Source organism: Ceratotherium simum, chromosome 26 (assembly GCF_057802395.1).
Source record: "Ceratotherium simum simum isolate JZ-2026a chromosome 26, ASM5780239v1, whole genome shotgun sequence".
NCBI lineage: Eukaryota > Metazoa > Chordata > Mammalia > Perissodactyla > Rhinocerotidae > Ceratotherium > Ceratotherium simum.
Window position 1 is genome coordinate 26,586,809 of NC_141925.1, and position 21,771 is coordinate 26,608,579.

Genomic DNA, 21,771 nt, shown 5'->3' on the forward strand with positions numbered 1-21,771 from the left:
AGAACTCACACAACAAACAAACAACCCAATCAAAAAATGGGCAGAGGAAATGAACACACACTTCTCCAAAGAAGATATACAGATGGCCAATAGGCATATGAAAAGATGTTCAACATCACTAATCATCAGGGAAACGCAAATCAAAACCACACTAAGATATCACCTTACACACATTAGAATGGCTATAATCACCAAGACAAAAAGCAACAAATGCTGGAGAGGCTATGGAGAAATGGGAACCCTAATCTACTGCTGGTGGGAATGCAAACTGGTGCAGCCTCTATGGAAAACAGTGTTGAGATTCCTCAAAAAATTAAAAATAGAAATACCTTATGATCCAGCTATCCCACTACTGGGTATCTACCCAACGAACCTGAAATCAACAATCCAAAGAGGCTTATGCACCCCTATGTTCATCGCAGCATTGTTCACTATAGCCAAGACATGGAAGCAACCCAAGTGTCCCTCGACTGATGATTGGATAAAGAAGAGATATATATATATATATATATATATATATATATATATATATATATATATACACCATGGAATACTACTCAGCCGTAAAAAAAGACAAAATCGTCCCATTTGCAACAACATGAATGGACCTGGAGGGTATCATGTTAAGTGAAATAAGCGAGAAAGAGAAAGACAAACACTGCATGATTTCACTCATATGTGGAAGATAAACCAACACAGGGACAGATAGAACTGTTTGGTGGTTATTATTTGTCAGTCACCACATAAATGTTCCCTTTTACCCCTTATGCCCATCCCCACCCCCTTGCCCCTGCTAACTCCCATCCTCTTCCCCCCCTAGTAACCACTAATCGGTTCTCCTTGTTCATGTGTTAGTTTATCTTCCACATATGAGTGAAATCATACAGTGTTTATCTTTCTCTGTCTGGCTTATTTCACTTAAAACAATACCCTCAGGGCAGGCTTGGTGGCGCAAGCAGTTAAGTGCGCGTGCTCCGCTGCGGCGGCCTGGGGTTCGCCGGTTCAGATCCCGGGCACGCACTGACGCACTGCTTGGCAAGCCATGCTGTGGCAGTGTCCCGTATAAAGTGGAGGAAGATGGGTACGGATGTTAGCCCAGGGCCAGTCTTCCTGAGCAAAAAAAAGAAGAGGATTGGCAGATGTTAGCACAGGGCTGATCTTCTCACCAAAAAATTAAAAATTTAAAAATTAAAAAAAAAATCAATATCCTCAAGGTCCACCCACGTTGTTGCAAATGGGACCATTTTGCCTTTTTTTATGGTTGAGTAGTATTCCATTGTATGTATATACCACATCTTCTTTATCCATTCATCAGTTGATGGGCATTTGGGTTGCTTCCACCTCTTGGCTATCGTGAATAATGATGCAATGAACATAGGGATGCATAAGTCTCTTTGAATTGTTGATTTCAAGTTCTTTGGATAAATACCCATGGGATAGCTAGGTCATATGGTATTTCTACTTGTAATTTTTTTGAGAAATCTCCATACTGTTTTCCATAGTGGCTGAGCCAGTTTTCCTTCCCACCATCAGTGTATGAGGGTTCCTTTTTCTCCACATCCTCTCCAACTTTTGTTATTTTTTCTCTTGGTGATTATAGCCATTCTAAAGGGTGTAAGGTGATATCTCAATGTAGTTTTGATTTGCATTTCCCTGATGATTAGTGATGTTGAACGTCTTTTCATGTGCCTACAAAATACAGATTCTTTTTGAATGCATACGGAACATTCTCCAGGATAGATCACATATTAGGCCACAAAACAAGGCTCCATAAATTTAAGATTGAAATAATACCAAGCATCTTTTCTGACCACAACAGCATGAAACTAGAAATCAATTACAAAAAGAAAACTACAAAAGCCACAAATACGTGAATATTAAACAAAATGCTACTGAACAACTATTGGGTCAATGAAGAAATCAAAAGAGAAATCAAAAAGTACCTAGAGACAAATGAAAACAAAAATATGACATACTGAAATTTATGGGATACAGCAAAGGCAGTACTAAGAGGGAAGTTTATGGCAATACAGGCCTACCTCAACAAACAAGAAAAATCTCAAATGATGTAACAATATACCTAAAGGAACTGGAAAAAGAAGAACAAATGAAGTTCAAAATCAGTAGAAGGAATGAAATAATAAAATTCAGAGCAGAAATAAATGAAATAGAGACCAAAAAAAGAATTAAAAAGATCAATGAAACTAAGAGGTGGTTCTTTGAAAAGATAACAAAATTGACAAACCTTTAACTAGACTCACCAAGAAAAAAAGAGAGAAGGCTCAAATAAATAAAATCAGAAATGAAAGAGGAGAAATTACAACAGACACCACAGAAATACAAAAGATTGTAAGAAAATACTATGAAAAGCTATATGCTAACAAATTGGATAATCTAGAAGAAATAGATAAACCCTTAGAATCCTACAACCTTCCAAAACTGAATCAAGAAGAAATTGAGAATCTGAATAGACTGATCACTAGTAAGGAGATCAAAACAGTAATCAAAAAACCTGCCAAAAACTGGAAGTCCCAGACCAGATGGCTTCCCTGGTGAATTCTACCAAACATTCAAAGAAGATTTAATACCTATATTTCTCAAATGCTTCCAAAAAATTGAAGAGGAGGGGATGCTTCCTAATTCATTCTATGAAGCCAACATTACCCTGGTACCAAAACCCGACAAGAACAACAACAACAAAAGAAAATTACAGGCCAACATCACTGATGAACATCGATGCAAAAATCCTCAACAAAATACTAGCAAATTGAATACAACAATACATTAAAAGGATCATACACCATGATCAAGTAAAATTTATTCCAAGTATGCAAGAATGGGTCAACATCCACAAATCGATCAATGTGATACACCACACTAACAAAATGAAGAATAAAAGTCACATGATCATCTCTGATGCAGAAAAAGCATTTGACAAGATATAGCATCCATTTATGATAAACACTCTGAATAAAATGGGTATAGAAGGAAAGTACCTCAACATTATAAAGGCCATATATCACAAAGCCACAGCTAACATCATACTCAAGGGTGAAAATCTGAAACCTATCCCTTTAAGAACAGGAAGACAAGGATGCCCACTTTCACCACTCTTATTTAACATAATATTGGAAACCCCAGCCAGAACAATTAGACAAGAAAAGGAAATAAATATATACTTTGATTTTTAAAAAGTACTTGAATTTCTAACAGTTTATAAAATACTAGTTGTATTAGAGGTCAGCCTACAGATACAGATATATGTATATATTTTCAAATGATTTACTTATAAGGGATTGGCTTATGCCATTGCAGGGGCTGGCTAAGCAGCCCAAAGTCCACAGAAAGGCAGGCAGGCAGGAAGGGAAGGTCATAAGTTAGCTGCAGCAAGTAGGCTTCCGACACGTGGAAGCTTGTTCAGAAGCCCCAGGAAGGAAGATCCAGAGGGAAGAGAGAACAGTTGTGTGAGTAACTGAGAGAAGCTACGCATGTGCTACGAAATGCCTGCTGCCTTCCTTCCATCCTCTGACTCTCATGAGAGAAAGTCGCTTGCAGCCCACCCTGACTGGAATCGTACTAGAAAGGGAATTCTGGGGTCTGTTGTCCAGCCCAGCCAAGTTGCCACATCACATGCTCATCACACTGGTGTGAACGCCAGTTTGGTAGATAATGCCGTGATGTTATATTTATCAGTCTTACCTTATCCTGCACATCATTGCCAACTTCTGACCCCTGGCTTCCAGTATGTGGCTCCTGTGTTCAGCCTCTCTCCCCTTCATGTGGCCCACCACTCCTTGTCCTTGAGGTGCACCTCAAATCCGGCCTGTGTTTGCAGCCACAGCCCTCTCTGGCTATTTAAGGCCCAGCTGGTCTACTTTGTTCAGACTCCTCTATTTCATACCTGGAACTCTAAGCCCCTCTACAACAGTACAGAGATTTGCTCTTTCAAAAATAGGGTTCATCCCTGCTCACAAATGTTTCACGTAATGATTTGTGGTTTTTAAAACCACTTTGCTGGTGACTTTGTGTATTTGCATCAGGGGCCTTCACAGTCTTTGATGCCTATGGTCTAGAATTGCTGGATTCAGCCCTTATGGGAGCACTGGGAATGTAAAAGCCTTGCATATTCTGCATCCATATTATGCTCACTCTGTGCATGTAAATATTTTACCAGAATGTAAATGAGGCATGGGCTTGCTGCCTTGTTTACTGCTGTTTTTCCAGTGCCCCCCACAGGGTCTAGTACACGGTGGGCACTCATTAAATATGTGTGGAGTGAATGAGTATGGCATACATGCATATTTCTGTACAAGTGCCTGTGTACAATGTGTTAATCTCTGTGTGTAGAGGTGTTATTTTGTGTGTGTGTGTGCATTATGTGTGGTGGGGGGAGGACAAAAATATTTGGGTAAGCCCAAAACAGCCATCAGAGACTACATTAATGACTTCTAACCTTTGATATAGAATTCATTCAGAGAAAAATTTAGAAAATGAACATTTGTGCAGAATGGAAAAAAGCACATGGATACCTTCTATAGTGGGTTGAATAGTGACCCCCCCAAAAATATGAACTAACCCCCAGAACCTGTGAATATGACCTTATTTTGAAAAAGGGTCTTTGTAGATATAATTAAGTTAAGGATCTCACTATGAGATCGTCTTGAATTATCCAGGTGTCCCCACTGTCTGCCCAAAATCCAGTGATGTTTCCTTATAAGAGAGAGGAGGAAGAAGCAATGTGACCATAGTGGCAGAACTTGGAGGATGCAGCCAAGGAAGCCAAGGAATGCAGGCAGCCACCAGAAGCTGGAGGAGGCGAGGAGCCTGCAGAAGAAGCACGGCCCTGTTGACATCTTGATTTCAGACTTCTGACCTCCAGAACTGTAAGAGAATATATTTCTGTTGTGCTAGGCCACCCAGTTTGTGGTAATTTGTTACGGCAGCCACAGGAAACTAATATACCTTCTGTTGGGCATACAAGAATACGTGGCCAGGGGCCGCCCCGTGGCTTAGTGGTTAAGTGCCCGCGCTCCGCTACTTGCGGCCCGGGTTCGGATCCCGGGCGCACACTGACGCACCGCTTGTCCGGCCATGCTGAGGCCGCGTCCCACATACAGCAACTAGAAGGATGTGCAACTATGACGTACAACTATCCACTGGGGCTTTGGGGGAAAAAATAGGAGGATTGGCAATAGATGTTAGCTCAGAGCTGGTCTTCCTCAGCAAAAAGAGGAGGATTAGCATGGATGTTAGCTCAGCGCTGAGCTTCCTCACCAAAAAAAAAAAAAAAAGAATACGTGGCCAATTTGTTGAGGGCTATGTGTGTCCTGTGGGTGTGCACCCTCTACGTTCCCCCTCTCTGTGTGAAAATTGACATAAGTGGAGCCATTTTAAAATAGAGGCATAACAGCCGTTTGAGGGGAACGGCCTTGCTTGTCTTATTGTTTAAACCTTGGACTGGGTCAAAGCTTTGGCCTGGGCCAAGACGGAAATTGTTTTACAAGCAATTGTTTGAGAAGTCATCAGGAAAATGGACATCCTGACCACAAAGACTGAGGATTGTGGACTTTCTGAAGATAGACTCAATAGCTAATCAATGTATAACCAAGAGTACCTTAGCTTGTTAACACCAATAGAATTTTTTTTTCTTTCCTCTTTCAACTCATGTAATTATCCCTTTCTTTTTCTCATAAGAACCCCTTGCTTTCACCCTGTAACTGGGACACTATTTGAGTTTCTACCTGAATCTGTGCTCCCTGAATTTCAATTCCTTGGTCTCAAGTGGATATTTTGCCTCTTAAATTGGTTTCTGTCTTTGACGGCTGACATATGGTATCAGAAGTGGAACCCGAAGGGTTCTCATCTATGTGGCCTGGTGTCCCCTGGAACCGGGTATGGTAACCACATGAGCCTCTTGTGCTCCCTGCTTCCACAGACTACCTTCCCCTCCAACCGAGAGTCCTCCCAGACTCTGACCCCCCCCCCATTGTTTGGGATCGTTGCCTTTCTTTGGGATTTGGGGGCAATTGCCCAGCAGGAGACAATTGTCTCAAAGCTGGCTCATGGATGTTGCCATTTGCAAGGGTTTCCCTATTTAGGCCAGCTCATGGCAGCTCACGACTATTACTCTCTGGAAGGGTTTCTCTATTTATTTGGTGTGTACTCTGACTAAACTAAAGGGGCTCCCCTTGGTAGGGGTTCCTCTATTGTTATCTTTGTGGCGTACTTTTCTTTAACATGGGACTTTCGATTTCTGAAAAAGTCCCTGAGAAATTCCTCCCTCAGGAACTCCAGCTGGTTTTATGCTAAAACATTATGATCCCTTCTCTTGTGAGTTTCCATCGCAATGAACCAAAATTACTAAGGATTTAAATTTAAAATTAGAGTGGCCACTTTGGGGCTCTTTTGAATTCCCCAAAATTGTCTTTTTGTGCACTAGACTTGATGGATTTAAGACCAGACAAACTGAATGAAATCTTTACTTTCTAAATAGTTAAGCACACCACTTTCTGGCACACCTGCTTAAGACCTATGGTCCTGGAAGCTGTAAATATTTACAACAATGGCCAAATCTTATTAAGCTTGTTTTCATGTTCTGAGAGCTTGGCTTGGTGACCGTCAGATTGGGGGCCCCAAAATATGGTCAGAGAGAAATGTGAGTTGTACCCCATGTGCAGCCAGATATGGCTAGGCGGAAATGGGGATTGAACTCCATTTGTAGCTAAGCTCGTACCAAACTGCTCCAGCCCTCAGGGGAACTATGACTTAGACTTATAATCACCATTATGAGGAACATTCAAATTAGATAAGATCAGTTAAGAAGTGCACTTAAAAGCAAAGTCTTCGGAATTCCAAAATAGCTTCACTGAAAGTTTCATTGCAAAAAGCTAATGAAAAGTTAAAGACATAAGAGGTACCTAAAAGAAAATACTACAACTGTAAACAAAAGTCTGCCAAGTTAATGACCTTAGAGACACCCCCATATCTACCTTCAAAGGAGGGTCCCTGTATAGGCCCCTCCCAGAGTTGATGAGACTCTGAGGGATTTTCTGGTAAGGGGAAAGGGGAAACTAAAATTAAAAATTAATGGAGTTGTTTAATACTGCCAGAAATATTTATCATTTGTCCTGGCTAAAACCTGACAAGATATTTGAAAGAATTTAACAACTATGTGATCATAAATTTGGGCAAATTGGAAGCTGATAATCAGACCCTGATAGGAATTATTTTTGGCTTTCTCCATCAAGTTATAATAAAACTATGTACCCAGAAGAAGAGAAGTAAATTAGGAACAATGCAGTTGTGTGAGTGGATCAACCTATGATGTCATTTAAGTTACATCTTACAAATCTTTGCAAACTGGAAATGCAGCTCTAGAGGTAATTCAAATTCCACCCATTTCTCTTCATTAGTTCCAAAACCTCCCCAATTTATCTCAAAAGGCTTATAAGTATTCTGGCCTTAAGAAATCAAAGTCCTTCTTGGAGGAATTTGTATTGTTTCCCTGTGCCTTTGAGATGTAAAAGTTTTACCAGATCTCTCCTGGGAACTTTTATCTAGATCATCCCAGATCCCTAAAACTGAAGGAAAAAAACAGGAGGGGGACAAGAGGCCTTTTGAAAATACAAACTGCTATAAAGTCTCTCCTGCCACAATCTCCGTAAGATTATTTGTCAAGGGCAAATACAAATCTTAAAAAGTGTTCCCCACAAATGTTAGTAAAAAAACTTAGCCATCTGAGCAGATAAACTTAACCTATTCCAACTACGTAAACAAAACTTAAATCCAACTATTTTTTCGTGACTAGTGAGTTTTTTTTATCACTGTACCTTACTCACGGCAGCAATTTTAAAACAAAAACTATCTGGGGGCCGGCCCCGTGGCATAGCGGTTAAGTGCGCGCACTCTGCTGCTGGCGGCCCGGGGTTCAGATCCCCAGCGCGCACCGACGCACCACTTGTCAGGCCATGCTGTGGCAGCATCCCACATAAAGTGGAGGAAGATCGGCACGGATGTTAGCTCAGGGCCAGCCTTCCTCAGCAAAAAGAGGAGGATTGGCATGGATGTTAGCTCAGGGCTGATCTTCCTCACAAAAAAATAAATAAATAAATAAAATAAAACAACAATTATGGGGGTCTCTATGTATGTGGGTCTGTCTATCTTTCTTTCTATCTATCTATCTATCTATCTATCTATCTATCTATCTATCTATCTATCTAAGTCTATCTATCTACCTATCTATCTGTGTGTGTGTTGTGGATGTATGCTATTTTTCTACCTCTGAATGGTACTGCTAAAAGTGATTTGAAAAAGAGCTCTATTTAGTTAGTTACAAGGTCAAGCACTTGTAAGGATTGGGTATTCTAAATTCTCAGAAATATGAAAACCAACCCAAATGTTTTTCAAGTTCACGTGATCTAGGATTAATCTTTAGTAAATAAAAGCTAGCTTAAGTTTGTTGATTTAATTAAAACAGACATGTCTTTAAAGTTATCAACATAGAATACAATGCAAATAAACAACTTTTATTCTACCTGAGTTTACTAGTCAAATTCATGTTATCTCTGTTGTAAACTTTGTCAGTTAAAAAAATAACTTAGGACCCAGCCCTGATGGCCTAGTCGTTAAGGTTCAGCACTCACCACTTTGGCAGCCCAGTTTGCTTCCCAGTTGCAGAACCACAGCACTCATCTGTCGGTTGCCATGCTGTAGTGGCTGCTCACATAGAACAACTAGAAAGACTTACAACTAGGATATACAACCATGTACTGGGGCTTTGGGGAGGAAAAATAAAAAGAGGAAGATTGGCAACAGATGTTAGCTCAGGGCAAATCTTTCCCTGCAAAAAATGAAAACAAAAACAAAACATATTGTAGGTAAAAAAAAATAATAATAATAACTTAGAATGACAGCTGATTTGTCTAATGTCTCACAAAGTTTTCGTGGGTAACCTAAACATAATTGTTGGGAGCAAATGATTTAGACAGATGTAAGTAAGATAAAAAGTTTTTAGGTGAAATCTTTAGCATTATATGGCATGTGTACTTAAAAAATAGTTTTCCAAATCTCTTTGGTAACTTGAAACTTTAGAGTTTTGCTAAGTTAAACTAAATGATGAAAATTCATTAAATGTCTAGATCATTTCCAAATAAGATAAAATAATGAAAGATTAATTATTAAACATAGCTTTATCTACTTTTGGCTTCCTATTACAGAGGAACTAAAGATATTTGGGTCTATTAGTAAACATGTTTTATGCCACACTGAAAAATTTTCTATGAGAAAGCACATGTTTCTAAAAAGTATTTATAAATCTGCCAATTTACAGAATATATAATATAAAATGTAAATATATTTATATAATATTTTATTATTTATAATAATTTTATAAATAAATAAAACAAAAATTTATAATATTTATTAATTAAATATTACTGTGTTTATTTAATAAAATATTAATAAATTAATGTTTATAAATATATAATATATTAAATATAATATAAAACACAGTTCATAATTGTTTACTTTATTTTTCACTAGAAATTAAGGTTTGTTTTTTTTTTTTATTTTTATTTATTTATTTTTTTTCCCCCAAAGCCCCAGTAGATAGTTGTGTGTCATAGCTGCACATCCTTCTAGTTGCTGTATGTGGGACACGGCCTCAGCATGGCCGGAGGAGCGGTGCATCGGTGCGCGCCCAGGATCCGAACCCGGGCCACCAGCAGCGGAGCGAGTGCACTTAACCGCTAAGCCACGGGGCTGGCCTGAAATTAAGGTTTTTAAAGGTTAAAAATTCTAATATGAAGATGCATTTTTGTTAAGGGAAATAGAGTAATTTTGTTTCAGAAAGTGAAGAAAAAATGAAGGACAAACTAAATGTATATAGAAAGTTGGAAAGAGAGAATTTTACTTCGTGTGATCAAGTTGGTTAAAAATTGGATTGTTATTATAAGAGTTTTGGAAATAGGCTTTAATATCAATAAGTGTACTCATGTAAAACTAAACTTTAATTTTCTTTCATCTGTTAAAAGTACAAAGTTTTCTGTGACTATTAGCCCTGATCCTGAGAAGAGATTATAAAAGAAAGATAAAGATTTAAGAATAGCCCTTCATTGCTAGACTTGCCATCCTAATATCCTTGTAACATGGCAACAGTCTGCTCCTGAATCAGAGAAATTAAGATGGATAAACAAAGACTGTAAATTAAATAAACAGTTGAAGCTATGGGAAACTCAAGATAGCCACTTGGTTCTTCCAGGCTCCCTGGCAAATCCCATTTTTTGGTTTTTGCATTCCTTCATCCACCATAGGAAAAACTATTTTTGTCTCCAGAGGCCTCAGACCTCCTCCCTCTGGATCCTTTAAGCATCTGCAGCTAGACGTCATTCAACTGCTACTTAGTATGAGATATCAATGTGCTCTTATTATTGTACCTATGTTTCCTGGATGGGGTGAAGCCTTCCCTGTCCACAAGGCTGATGCCCTCACAGTGGCAAAGAAACTGTTAGAGAGTGTGTTTCCCACTTGGGATATACCCTCACAATCTCCAGTGATGGAGGCACACACTTCACTGGGCAAATCATACAAGCCTTAACAAAAACCATAAAAACTTCTTGTAATTATCATTGTCTCTATCACCCTCAATCATCAAGAAAGACTGAGACAACTAATGGAAAAACTGGGTTAGAGCAGAATAAGAATTAATGACATGAGACTGAACGAATTGATGAAGATGATTATAATTTTTATGACTTTGTGCTTAAAATATTGCTGGTTCTTTAACTTTTTCTAGATTTAAAGAAATCTTTTCTCTTAAGCTGTCAACAATTTGGTAAGATATACCTTTGTGAACAAAGATGAAACATTTACTTTTTCTCCGTACCTGATCCCACCAGAATTCAGAAACTCTCAGTGAGTATTATTATTTTTATGGCAATATAATTATTTATGTAAGTTCAATAAGAATCTATTTTCCTTATAACAGAACACAATTGGAAATACTGGTTATGTTACCAAGGCTTTTATGGGGATGTCATATTTGAGAGAGATATGCATAAACTCAGATATGACCAAACAGCTTTAAGGAACTAAGGTTGACTCTATGAAGCCAATAAAGCCCATTGGAAAACAGCCTGGTGCCTTACTTACAGGGTTCCTGAAAACCTAACCAGGTGAGTAATGAAAGTCACTTCCTAGTAGGTGCAGAAACCTCTAGATATGTTGGGAACCTCAAAAAGAGAGGAATTCACTCAAATCTATATATGTTGCAGGTGGAATCTGATAACAAGTATTTGGCTTGGATTCTTTGCCTTGAGAGGCTATTAAAAGTTCAATCCAGAGATTTCTTAGGGAAAGTTCCCACAAAGCACATTTAAAAGAGCCTGTATGGTCAATCGCTATTCTTTGCTGTATTTATATAAATAAGTCAAATTTATTGAAACTAGACTATTTTGCAAACAAATTAGTTTTAATTTGGTTATCTTTGGTAAAAATGAGGGTGATTGTAGAGAGAAAAATTAGATTTCAGTAATAAGTCTTTGTGAATATTAAATTCTAATGCTGTTCATTGTTTTTAAGGTTTTATTTTCTACCTATAAACTGGACTGGATCGTAAATTCTTCTAGTTTCCTCAAACATCTGGCTACAAATCTCCAAACTTAAGTTTCCAATTTTCTTTCGTCTTTTTAACTTGGAATCATTGAGAACTAAAACTGCGTTTCTTCCTGAAGCCCTGCAACCTGAAGCTAGATGACTCGATATAAACTTCAGAGAACCCACCACAAGAGCCCATGTTAGACAATCTTCATGTCTGTTGCTGTATGAGCTATTCAGAAAGTTTACCTGAACACTGATGACATCATCAGAGATATTTCAAATTATGAAAGATGCTTCAACTCTGACATCTAGAAATCTTGCCTGGCTGCCCCTGGGGCTCAGAAACTGGTTTATAATTTGGTCCAACCATTAACCTTTGTTTTTGTTTTCTTTCTATAGAAATGCCTCTTATTAAACACCTGAGTGCTTGCTTACACGATATAGACCTAACTTTGGGAGCCTACCTGCATCATCACCTCCTGAAATGAGTTTAACTGAACTGATCTATTGTCAGGACTAAGAGACTGGTTCAATGAGTTGGAACAATCTGCCAACTCAACTTCTGGACTGTGCAACTTCTTGGAGAAGTTTCAAAGGCAGGACTATGGGGAAGTAAAATTTTGCCACCCTAAATGTGTCTCTTTAGCAAGAGGATTATTTTAGGCTGATTATTTTAAGAAACAGAAGACTCAAAAGTTTTTGACCTATTTAGTTCGCTACCCTCAGGTATAGCCTCATGGTTTAGAACTAATCTACAATTCAGAATTAGTGTCTTGCTTGTGATTCTAGGAATTGTTATTACTATAAAACTCTGCTTCTATTGCTTCTCACAATGTTATAAAAACTCCATGTGAATAATGGTATCCCAATGTTTTAAACTGAATTCTAATACTTATTTGGCTAATTAAAGGAACTTTAGGGCCGGCCCCGTGGCTTAGCGGTTAAGTGCTCGCGCTCCGCTGCTGGCTGCCCGGGTTCGGATCCCGGGCGCGCACCGGCGCACCACTTCTCCGGCTATGCTGGGGCCGCGTCCCACATGCAGCGACTGGAAGGATGTGCAGCTGTGACATACAACTATCTACTGGGGCTTTGGGGGGAAAAAATAAATAAATAAAATCTTTTAAAAAAAAATAAATAAATAAAATAAAGGAACTTTACTTACTTTTGTATATTTCATAGGACTTGATGAGAAGCCTTTCTCTGCTCTGGCACTCTTGTTGCTCAAATGAGGCCTAAAGGCTCCAAAGGAAACCACTTTCCCTCCAACATGGGACATGACAAACCAAGAATTAGCCTTCCTGGTGATGAGGGACCAATGATGCTTTCCAATAGCCAGTCAGCAACACTTTTAAATGGTTAATCAACATAGCTTTCAGAGACAGATCTTGATCAAAAGAGGGGGAAATGTGAAAATTGACGTTAAGTGGAGCCATATTAAAATAGAGCCAGAGCAGCCATTCCAGGGGAACTGCTTTACTTGTCTTGTCCCTTAAACTTTAGACTGGGCCAAACCTTTGGATTGGGCCAAAATGACAATTATTTTACAAGCAACTGTTTGAGAAGTCAGCAGGAAAACGAATACCCTGATCACAAAGACTGATGATTATAGAATTTCTGAAGATAAACTCAATAGCTAATCAATGTATAACCAAGAGTACCTTAGCTTGTTAACACCAATAGAAATTTTTTTTTCTTTCCTCTTTCAACTCAGGTAATTATCCCCTTCCTTTTCTCATAAAAACCCCTTGCTTTCACCCTGTAATTGGGACACTATTTGGGTTTGTACCTGCATCTGTGCTCCCTGAATTGCAATTCTTTGATCCCAAATAAACGCTTTGCTTCTTAAACTGGTTTCTGTTTTGAAAGTTGACAACTGGCAGCCCAGGGTTTTATCCAACAGCGAAGCAAATATTTGTGAGGAGGGAGCAATTGGGCAGGGGGTCTGTGGGAGAGCCCGGCTGGGAGGGCCAGGCCAGGCCCAGAGGCCTGGAACCCTTTAGATTTTCTGGGCCTCTGGAAATAATGCCTCTGGAGCCACCGCTCACCCCCCACCCCCCGAAGAATCATCAGGGGCCACCAGGGACTAAGGAGGGAAAGGATGGTCCTCCTGCTTCCTACAAACTGGTCCCTCTCCAGAGCATGATCCTGGTGAAGGGCCAGCCCTCCTGGGGCAGCCCTGAAGTGCCTGGTGGTACTGAAGGGGTGTGGGGGTGCCTGCCACCTACACTTCAGTGAGCTGCAGTTCAGCTCCCAGTGTGGAATTCAGACTGCCTTCCCTGCTCTCTGCACAATTTCCTGTCCCAGCTGCTTTTCCTTCTCTGCCCATCCTGGCTCTGTGATCTCCAGCATTTCAGCCCCTGGGCACCAGCCAGCTCCACTTTCCTTGAATGACTCGCAAGAATAGCAGGGCCAGGCAGGAATCATCATCAGACAGGGAATGGGATATTTCCACAGTCTCTGAAATACCAAGTAATTTCAACAGATTACTTATAAGTTGCAAAGGGAAAAATGGTAACGTCACAGTGGAGAAACCTGGCAGATACCACCTTAACCAGATGATCAAAATTAACATCAACAATAATGGGACAAACTGACCTTGTGTGCCTCCTGCTATGATGTACTGAGGAAGGCACAACTTCACTTCTGGGCTGTTCCTGTCCCCTAAATGCATAACCTGAGAAATAGCAGACAAACTTAATTTGAAGGCTATTTTATAAATAACTAGTATGCCTCAAGAATGAAAGAGAAAGATTGAGGAACTATTTCAGACTGAAAAAGACTAAAGTGACATGACCTGACAACTAAATGCAGTACATAGATGAGAAGGAAAAAACAGCTGTAAAAGACATAATTGGCACATTGGGGACATTTGAATATGGACTGTATATTAGATAATAGTATATCAATGTTAAATTTCCTTCATTGGATCACTGCATAAGACAATGTCCTTGTTTTTAGGAGATATGAAATATTTATGGGTAAACGGACACAAGACACAATGTCTGTAATTTATTCTCAAATGGTTCAATAACAATAATGATAATTTTATGTATATGCATATATATATAGGAGAGAGAGAGAAGATTAAGCAAATGTAGCAAATGTTAACAATTGGTGAGTCAACAGTTGGATGCTCAATGAAAGATACATATATTGGAGTTAACTGCACTATTCTCACCAATTTCTTCTATGTTTAAATGTTTTCAAAATAAAGTTAAAAAAAACCAATAGGGCTTTTTGTCTGTGGATTACAGAGATGTGGAACAAGGTGAACTGATGATTCTTGAGGGAAATACTGTCCTATCGTTCAATTTAGCTCATCTCAACAAACATTCCAAGGCCTCTTATGGGCCTGGAGTATTGTTGGGTGCTGCAGGGAATATGCAGGGAGTAAAATACCATTCCACATCCAAGCAGCTCCTATCTGATGAGGGTGAGGGAGGAGACCAGATGAATACACAAAAAACAAGAATGCAAAGTAGGATGGGAGAGATGCCTTAAGAAAGATGTAAATTGGGGCCAGCCCGGTGACATAAGTGGTTAAGTGTGCGTGCTCCACTGCGCTGGCCCGGGGTTCATCGGTTTGGATCCCGGGCACGCACCGATGCACCACTTGTCAAGCCATGCTGTGGTGGCGTCCCATATAAAGTGGAGGAAGATGGGCATGGATGTGAGCCCAGGGCCAGTCTTCCTCAGCAAAAAGAGGAGGATTGGCAGATGTTAGCTCAGGGCCGATCTTCCTCACACACACAAAAAAAGAAAGATGTAAATTGGGGCACAAATCATGACAGTCACAGAGATGAGACCCTTTCGAGTGGAGTTGGCATTTGTAGTTGTGGGGAATCAGAATTGGCCACCTCAAAATATGTCTCTTTGCCTTGATTATTTTCAAGAACAAAAGACTCTAAAAGAAATTTTGACCTCCCCCCAACTAACTGCCTAAAAGAAATTTAAGATAGAAGCCCTGTCCCCAGGACAGGCCTTCACCATAGATAACTCTGTGTATCAATAGACTGGGAGGGCCCTTGCTAAGCCCATTCTTATCAAAGCTCTGAAAACCAAGTAAAAGTAGAAGTTATCCTTTGTAAGAGACATTTACATTTGTAAGGGAAATCTCCATTTGTAAAGGTCTCTCCCTCTCTGCACCAGGAAGTAGAGGGGATGACCTTTTCTCTAGAAACTCTTACCAATGTGGAAGTCAAGGACTTAAATCTGCATAATAACCTTACTCTTGTTTACTGTGCTTTTCTAGTAATCTCCCATAACGGACTACCCCCACCCCCAAAATCCTCCTTTGTCTTTAGCTGAAGATGGTATTTAAGATGAGAGCCTCTGCCATTTTGGTGAGTTACCCAAAGCTTTGTTTGATTTTCTCCTGTTATTCTGTCTCATGTCAATTTAATTCATACCCTAGCCAGAGGGACCCAGAGGGTAGAGGATTTGTCTTCCCTACACAGTGTGATGTGAGGTTGGCTGAATTTTCACTGGCAGAGCTGGGTTGAGAAGTTCAACACAGCTGGAAGGATGTGCATGAGCAAAGGGACAGAACTGAAGACCTGGGCACACTGAGTGGTGAGCAAGTCTTCCTTGCCTTGAGTGCTTTTGTTAAGTACACAGAGGAAAGGCAACACTTGTCTTCTACTCTCAAGTTCGGTGGCTGCGGCCTGAGAATTAAATTGACAAACAAATTAACAGGAGAAAAGGTTTTTTGCTCAGGCATACAGGAGCCAACAAAGGAAGTAGCTGGCTCCTTAAACGGTTAGAGTTAAAGGTTTATATTCCTGACTTAGTAGGGGAAAGGGAGAGGGAGGTTTCGGGCTTCCAGGGGCAGTAAAGTGTGGTAAATTAAATATATATGGGAAACTAATGGAAGATAAAGCTTATTTAGTAAGGTTTGTCATGCAGATTAAGTAGTGAAAAGGTGATAAGAATTTTCTCCAAGTTTTTCTCCTCTTCCTGGTGAGGGGGTTGGGGGACACCTTCACAGATGGAAATTTCGTTTACAAAAGGGAAATTAATGCCCTTCTTCAGGCCAAAAGGAGGATGACAAAGAAGTCCTGTGTCTTCTGTTAATTGCCTTCCTCTCAAAATAATCCTTATGCCACAGTGTCATATTTTGGGGTGGCATTTTCTGATTCCCTTTGTATGTAATTGAATGCCAGGCTCTATATTAACAGATAGGCCCCATAAGGGCAGCAAGGACTGACTTGTCCACTGCTGTGTCCTCAGCGCCTGGAACAGTGCCTGGTGTAGGACACTGGTAAATCTCATGTACTGGGCTGCCCCAGATCCTACTGGGAGTAGCATAACATTCGAATAAGATGCTTGCTCTGGGAAAGGGACCTGGGAGGGTAGAAAGAGGCCAGTAGCCTCTGCAGCATCTTTAATCAGGAAGGGAAAACCAAAGCCGCAGGAGAAAATGGCCCTCTTAAACCAGGTCACAAGGGGCCTGAGTGAGCCCTGTCCAAGAAGTCGGGTGTAGGATAAGTCACTAGGCTTGGCAGCAGTTCCTGGTCTGCACTGGTGTCACTGGTCAGGATCTGTGGGTAGAGAAGGGCTGGCTGCTCCCTGGGGCATCTCCCACCCAGGCTCCTCCCCTCCCTGGAGCTTCTGTCCCCTGAGGGTCAGTGAATTGCCTGAGAAGGGAGGCAGACCCCTGTAGCCACTCTAGCCCATACTCAAAAGCGCCCAGCATCTCTCCTTAGTGTAACATAAGCCTCTCATCCTGAACCTCTGACTCAGTGGTTTCCAAACCTGGTAGAGGAGCAGAATTTACCTGGGAGCTTTTTAAAAAAGGAAGAGAAACAAACATAGAGAAAAGTGCAAATGTGTGTAGAGTGTGATGAATTTTCCAAGTGACCGAACTGGGTAATTCCCAGGTCAAGAAACAGAATAGCACCTTGTGCCATCTACCAGTCACTACCCCCAGCGCAGTCCCCCAGCAGGACACTTCTCCTAGAGTTTCTGCTTCATAAAATGGACGAGAGGCCCAGTGTCTACTTTGCACAGCTGCACAGGTGGTTTATAAGCATAGCTAGGTTTGGAAACCACTCCTGGAAGTCATATAATCCCTTTTGTTTTATGTGGAACGAGTGGATGCTTTGCTCCCCATCTTAGGCTCAGCACCAGTAGCTGTCTGGCTGGGTTCACCCACAGAGCAGTGGCAATGTCCTGTATCTGGGGTCTGCAGAGTATGTGGGTGGCAGCTCCTGGGCTCAGGAAGCCCAGTTGGTTGGTTCCAGCCTGGGCATGTGGCCCTCCCTCCCCAGCAGGAGTTGCATGAAGAGGTATTTTTGGAAGGTGCAGGAATTCTGTAGCCATGTGGAAAATGCCTGCTCATAGGCTGGGCTGGATTCTCGTTTCAAAATGATGATGTGGCTCAGGGGCCTGACCTGGCCAGTTTTTCTGGATCTAGGGGTGGGGAAAGTGAGGAGGCATGCTCATTTTTTCTTTCCTTTTCTTTAAATTATATCACCGTTTTCTTTTTGTTTCAAATCCCTCGATCCCACAAGCTTCAAGAGAATTGTGAGGTGTCTCCGCAGCTCACTGGCTCTTTGATGCTCTTTGCAGGTAAGTGTTTCATCTTGTCCAGAGTCAGCTAGGGCTTTTGGGTCACTTTAAGTCCAGTGAGAGTTTAACCCTCAATTCTCCATCAAGGATCTTTGGCTCTGGAGCCCTCACCTGGAGTCTCCCTGCCCTTCCAGGTGGGACCCTGAGAGCCCTCCTATTCTCTTCCCTGTGTCCCTCTCTGCTTTGCCCTGGTGGCCTTCATTGATAGCTGCAGCTTTTGCTAATCATCTATCCGTTCATTCACCCATCCATCATTCATTCAGTGCCAGGCCCTGTGCTGGGGACAGGATGGAGGGTCAGGCAGACAAACCATCTTCTGTCATCACCATTTCTGCCCTTCCCCCTGAGAACTCCCTTTGTCCCCACTTCTCCACTTCCTCCCACAGCCACATCTCTGCTCTCAGAAAGATCTCTGCTCTTTCACTTTCACTGCAAAGGTAGCCTGTCCTCTCCATTTTGGGTGTCCAAACCCATTGCTCCTGACCCGCGTTTCCAGCTCAGTTGGGCTGGGACAGAGAATAAAGAAGTAGGACCTGGCACGATTCTCTCCCCCAATTTTCCATTTCTCAGGGCCTCCCCATCCCTTCCACCTCTCGCCTCTGCCACCATCCTCTCTCCATGCCAGATCCTGGAATGGAAATGCCATCAAGGGAGATCTTTCATCCTTCCAACAACCAAAACAAAGCCAACAACCCCCCACAATAAAAGTGCCACAATAAAACTGCCTCTTTAGTTCTCCTCAAAGCCTGAAAAGTCCTAGGTGTGTTGCACAGAGACTTTCCTTCCAGGACGTGAGGTTACTGTAGCGAGGAGTCCTCATCTACCCTTGGCTAGCCTTCTTCCTGGGAGATGAATCCCCAAGGCAGAAGCTGTGCAAAGCCTGGCCTAGAGGGCAAGGGCTTCCGGGCTCTCGCTGGAGTGTCAGCAAGTGCTTGCCTATTTCCTCTCTTTTCTTGGGCCTGCCTAGGCTGTTTGGAAGAAACAAGCTCTGAGTTCTTGGATTTGCCTATTGGTCAGTGAGTGAAGCTGTCTATGCCCTCAGGTGAGGTTATCTGAGTCTGAGCTGATCACCTGCAAGAGGTAAGGCTGAGGAGGGAAATAGATCCAGATGTTCAGATCTGAATGTGTACTCAATATGAGCCTTACTAAATCATACAGAGAAATATAAATGTCACGTGAACCAGATGTTCATAAAGGCTTGAACAGTGAGTTTTTCAGGAGAGAGTTCTTTTCTAAAAAAAAAAAGATAGGGGCCGGCCCAGTGGCACAGTGGTTAAGTGCACACGCTCCGCTTTGGCGGCCCCAGGGTTTGCAGGCTCGGATCCAGGGCGCGCACTGATGCACTGCTTGTCAAGCCATGCTGTGGCAGTGTCCCATATAAAGTAGAGGAAGATGCGGGCCGGCCCCGTGGCTTAGTGGTTAAGTGCGCGTGCTCCGCTGCTGGTGGCCCGGGTTCGGATCCCTGGCGCGCACCGATGCACCGCTTCTCCGGCCATGCTGAGGCCGTGTCCCACATACAGCAACTAGAAGGATGTACAACTATGACATATAACTATCTGCTGGGGCTTTGGGGAAAAAAAGGAGGGGGTTGGCAATAGACGTTAGCTCAGAGCCAGTCTTCCTCAGCAAAAAGAGGAGGATTGGCATGGATGTTAGCTCAGGGCCGATCTTCCTCACAAAATAAATAAATAAATAAATAAATAAAGTAGAGGAAGATGGGCACAGATGTTAGCCCAGGGCCAATCTTCCTCAGCAAAAAGAGGAGGATTGGCATCGGATGTTAGCTCAGGGCTGATCTTCCTCAAAAAAAAAAAAAAAAAGAATTTATTCATTTTGAATAGGTAATCCAAGAACAGGGCACAAAATTTCAAAAAGTGCAGAGTACATAGTGAAAAATGTCTCTTTCCCACTCCTGTGTCTAAGTTTTTCCCTCCTAGATGCAACCACTGTTTCCAATTTACCATGCATCCTTCTTGAGATTGTCTCTGAAAATCACAAGCATGTGTGTTTGTGTGTGTGCGTGTGTACTTAAAAAAATACAAAGGGGCGTATTAGATACACTTTTTTTTAACTTTGTTCTTTTCACTTAAGAGTATATTTTGGGGTCTTTTTTCTGATGAGTACATATACTACATGGGTTGGAGGTAGATTTAGAAAGCAGGAAAAGCTTGCTCCCAAATGATCCTGAACTTTGCTTCAGATCAAGCAGCTCCTTGCTTCGGGCTGCTTTCTGCAGACAATGTGGCCCCCGGCCACTTGAAGCTGTCTTGCTCAGGGAGACATCCTGCCACATGACACATAGGGAGCAAACCTCCCTGCAAGATTTCACTGAAGGGATTGGTGTCCCCTGTTCTTACTGAATTCCCCACGTCTTGAATTTGTTCTCACAGTTTAATATGTGAGATACAAGCGCCAGCCCCTCACCTGGCTACTCAATTCTTTTTTAGGTCTTGTAGGTGGGTGAAGTATTTTCTGGGCAGTGTGGACGTCATCTCAGAGAGCTGCATTTCTGATTCCTGGAGAGAGGCTGGCAGGGGCTGTGTTTAAGGGATTAATGCCCCACGGTGCTGATACTGGCTTCAGTATTTCTCAGGTCTTGGGGAGCTCTTTTCCTGAAGAGGTCTGGAATGCAGTGTTAAAATGAAATGACACAGGGGCCGGCCCCGTGGTGTAGCGGTTAAGTGCGCGCGCTCTGCTGCTGGCGGCCCGGGTTCGGATCCCGGACGCACACCGACGCACCGCTTCTCCGGCCATGCTGTGGTGACGTCCCACGTAAAGTGGAGGAAGACGGTCACAGATGTTAGCCCAGGGCCAGTCTTCCTCAGCAAAAAGAGGAGGATTGGCATGGATGTTAGCTCAGGGCTGATCTTCCTCACACACACACACACAAAAAAAAAAAAAAAGAAAAAGAAACGACACACCCAAAATGGAGTCACTTATGCTAGGCTGCACCTAGATTTAATACCTAAGGGAACTGCAGTTTCAGCCTCTCTCTGGAGTGGAATTTTAAACCAATCAATCTGGAATTTCCTGGTTAGCTCTGGTGGGGTAATCTGCCTGATAAGACTCCCTGCCTTCCCCCAAGGGAATGTAAACTTGCTTGAAATAATCCGTTCGTTTAACTTCCTTGTCCCACCCTCTTTTTGCCTATAAAAACCTTCTATTTTGTACAACTCCTTGTATTTGTTAGATAGGATGCTGTGGGTTTCATGAATCATTGAATAAAGCCAATTAGGTCTTTAACTTTACTCAGTTCATTTTTGCAGGAAGTGGAATGGGACACAGCCTTTATTGTTAAAAGACTGCTTAAATGACTTTGGGGACAGCCCTCAGGTCTATCTATAATCACCTTGTAGAGTGCTATCTCCTTCCTTCCCTTTCCCCTTGCTCTCTGCCTGCTGACCTTGTTCATTTTCTTTTGATGAACTTTCTAATTCTAGTGGTCCATTTTTGCTGCCCCAAAGCAGCTTGAGTCAAATCAGATCATCTTCTTCATTTGATTTAAATGTTCCAAAGAAAAATATCATGGCAGGTATTTCTTAAAATTTCCTCAGATCAAATTGCTTACAAGAGGGCCAGCCCTGTGGCTTAGCGGTTAAGTGCATG